This window comes from Zea mays, chromosome 6, assembly GCF_902167145.1.
Source record: "Zea mays cultivar B73 chromosome 6, Zm-B73-REFERENCE-NAM-5.0, whole genome shotgun sequence".
Lineage (NCBI taxonomy): Eukaryota > Viridiplantae > Streptophyta > Magnoliopsida > Poales > Poaceae > Zea > Zea mays.
Window position 1 is genome coordinate 106,487,025 of NC_050101.1, and position 3,895 is coordinate 106,490,919.

Sequence of the window (3,895 nt, forward strand, 5' to 3'; positions counted from 1 at the left end):
GCGGAGCGGAGTTCGCCGTCTTCCGGGTCTTAGCCCGAGTCCGAGCCCTGGGGTCGGGCGGAGCGGAGTTCGCCGTCTTCCGGGTCTTAGCCCGAGTCCGAGCCCTGGGGTCGGGCGGAGCGGAGTTCGCCGTGGCGCCTTTGGCAAGGCCTAATTGCCTGTCAGACTCACTCTGTCGAGTGGCACTGCAGTCGGAGTGGCGCAGGCGGCGCTGTCCTTCTGTCAGACTGGCCAGTGGAGCGGTGGAGTGACGGCGGTCACCTCGGCTCTGCCGGGGGCGCGTGTCAGGATAGAGGTGTCAGGCCACCTTTGCGTTAAATGCCCCTGCAATTTGGTTAGTCGGTGTGGTGATTTAGTCAAGGTTGCTTCTGAGCGAAGCCAAGGCCTTGGGCGAGCCGGTGATGTGTCCGCCATAAAAAGGGGGCCTCGGGCGAGACGGAAGTCTCTCGAGGTCGGCTGCCTTCGGCCGAGGCTAGGCTCGGGTGAAGCGCGATCGAGTCACTCGTGTGGACTGATCCCTGACTTAATCGTGCCCATCAGGCCTTTGCAGCTTTATGCTGATGGGGGTTACCAGCTGAGAATTAGGCGTCTTGAGGGTACCCCTAATTATGGTCCCCGACAGTAGCCCCTGAGCCTCGAAGGGAGTGTTAGCACTCGCTTGGAGGCTTTTGTCGCACTTTTTTGCAAGGGGACCAGCCTTTCTCGGTTGCATTTCGTTCCGGTGGGTGCGCGCGAGCGCACCCGCCGGGTGTAGCCCCCGAGGCCTCGGAGGAGTGGTTACACTCCTTCGAGGTCTTAATACTTCGCTTAACGCTTCGGCTGGTCTGGTCGTTCCCTCATGCGAACTGGCCGTAGCCCGGGTGCATGGTCGGGGCCCAAGCTCTCGGGCTGGTATGTTGACGCTGTCAACGATTTGGCCGGAGCCGGTTTTTGCGAGAGCAGCCCCCGAGCCTCTGCACAGGGCGAGAGGACGATCAGGGACAGACTCGGCTTTTTACATACGCCCCTTCGTCGCCTTTCCGCAAGGAGGAGGGGGGGAGTGCGCCATGTTACCCTCGATGGGCACCGAACATGGTGTCTCCGGTGAGCTGCAAGCGGGTAATCCGAGTGGACGTCCGTGCCCCGTTCGTTGGGGGTCGGCTAGGGGCCCAGAGGCACGCCCAAAAGTACCTGCGGGTGACTTGCCGGACCCGGTCCCCTGGCGACGGGGTCCGAGGGCTCGATGCCTCCCTCCGATGGGATTCCGTTACAAGATCGTTCCCACTGGTCTCGGATATGTCCTAGGGTACCTCGGGAGCGCAGCCCGAGCCTCGGTTATGTATCGAACGTACCCCTGGTCATCCCTCGCTCGGTGTCTGAGGCGACTGTGAACCCTTCGGGGGCCAGCCTTCGAACCCCTGATCAGTAATGGGCGCGGAGCCCGAGTAGCCTGAGGCGGCCATGGAGCCCTTCGGGGGGCTGGCCTTCGAACCCCTGACCAGTAGTGGGTGTCGGGCCCACGCGATCTGAGGCGGCTGTTGAACCCTCGGGGGGCCAGCCTTCGAACCCCTGATCAGTAATGGGGGGCGCGGAGCCCGGTTCCTTCGCGGAGAAGGATCCCTCTCGGGGTATCCCCCTTCCCCGGTACCTGTTGCAAGAGATAGAGAAAGAGGAAAATGGAAAAGGATACGAAATCAGACGACGTGGCGTACCTTTTCTGACGCGGTTATTAAGGCGAAGGTGAAGCGTCGCGCGCTCCTCCTGCCAGAAGCGCCGCGTGTCCCGCCGCGGAGTTAATGCGACGGGGCGAGTGGTTGGCGGGGCGGCCGTTGCGCGCGGGTGATCCGTTCAAGGAACGGGTCACGGGTGCACCGTCTTCACGCCGTGAGAGGAGGCTCTCTTGCTGTCTCAGGATGGGACGTGAGCCTGGCTGACGACGTGACCGCTGCGCCCGCCCGCCTGCCACCGCTATTACTGCCGGCCCACTTTCGGTCGCTTTGACCGACGCGCCAGTCTGGCGCTGTTGGGTCGCCTCGAGTCGTGGCATAGGCTTCGCAACCGAAGAGGCGCGATGGTGGCACAAGTGGCGGTGCGGTTGCTTGCATGCAGCAACTGGCGTGCCCTTTGCTCGACGCGTGGGCCTGGGCCCCAGGCTGGCGTGTCAGAAGTTGGAGAAGCGCGTCCATCTGGCGCGGTTGCATGCCGCCTGCATGGCTGCTCGCCCCTTCTGTCCGTTGGTCTGGGCGGAAATGGGGGGTCGCCCGTAACCGCTGGACGGTCGTGCGCACTATGCGCGGCGGTTTGGCTTCTTCTGCCCTGAGCCGGCTCGCATGACATGCGGGACCCAGCCCCCTAGTCGCAGGGGAGGGCCTTGGAGCGTGTTGGAGAAGACTCGGCCCGCGGCGCCTGGGGGCGCACGTAGGGGGAGTTGCCTTTAAAAGGAGGGAGGCTCCCTTCGTAAGGCAACCATGTCTTCTTCCTCCCTTAAGCGCCGGGTCTTCCCGTCTTCCAAGCCCCCGGATGGGGGATATCCGCCGCCTTTCCGCCTCCTCGTTGGAGGAACACGACTCCATGGGAGTTGGTACCTCTCAGCCATCGTTCGGCTTCAAGGATTTTCATCACGCAGCCCGGTCGCACCCCTTCACCGGCGGTCACCCGAGATGGCGACCTCCAGCTTGATGGTGGGGGAAAGCGAGCCGGGCTGCGACCTCTGCCCCTTCCTCAGCCTCAAGGATTTTCATCACCAAGGCTGGGGAGGGGAGAGTGCCGAGTTGAGGTCGGCCCCCGCGTGGGCGGCAGCCCGCTCCTTCACTCAGTGATCGGAGGGAAAGGCGGCCGTCGCCCGTGGCGCTGGCAGCTGCAGCATGCCTGGCCTTCAGGCGTGAGTGGCTTCGGAGCCACTCGCGGCGCCGGCATCCGCCGCGGCAGCTTGAAGAAGTTCTCCCGCCGGCGAGATGGCCGGGGCCGACCGCGGGCTGACCTCCGACTCTATGGCCTTCTGCCCGTCCTTGCCTCACAAGTTTTGGCATGGGCGGGGGCTTCCTGGCAGCGGCATCGAGCCCGAGGCTGGCGCTGCCGCTGCTTGGTCCCTCGGAGCAGAAGGCGTTGTCGTCGCTGCTGCTGGAGCGGGCGACGGCGCACCACTCGTCGGCCTTCCGTTGCTCCGCAGGCCTTCCCCCTCGGAGTGGGGTTGTTTGTACCTGCGGAGGGGGAACCAGAGTTCCGTTTGTAATGGCACTTCAAATGCCAGTGAGTTCGTTCATTGTGGCTGTCGAGGCCTGAACGTGTATGTAATTTTGGCACGGAGCCGTGTTTTTCCCTCATTTCCGAGCACTAAGTCTCGCCTGTTTTATTATCTGAACCGCTTTACCAAGCATGAGTTGCCCCGTGTCAAGGTGACGGGTGAGGTATCCGTATCCCGGAGGCGTAGGAATCCCTCGGCCCGTTCGGCCTTGTTACGTGAGGCTCCTCTAGCTTAGTTGAAGGGACCCCTCGGCCGCCCTTTGGTGGATCGAGGCCGGGGGTAGCGATATCAGCATGAACAGAGGCGGAGTTGGCTCGAGAATGGGGAACCTGGTTGGCCGGAGCCTAGCCGTGTCGCCCGTCAGCGGTGCCGACGCCCAAGTCGGTCAGTCGAGGCCTCGGATCGGGCTAGCGCCCTTGGAAGCCGGTTGCCCGAGGCCCCAGGGGTAACCGGTTGAGCCGCCTGCTCGGGCCGGATTCCTGGAGGAGCCCCTGGACCTCGGCGCCGCCCGAGGCTGGGTCGGGCTTTGCTGTAGACGTCGTCGATGCCGAGGGTGCTACGGCTCCCTTCGGCGTGAAGACCCGGGCCTGCAGGATCAGATCATCTTGTAGCGTGCGCTTTCTGCGGCCGCCGAGGCCAGAAGAACACGCCCTCGCCGCGCTTGCGAAGCTG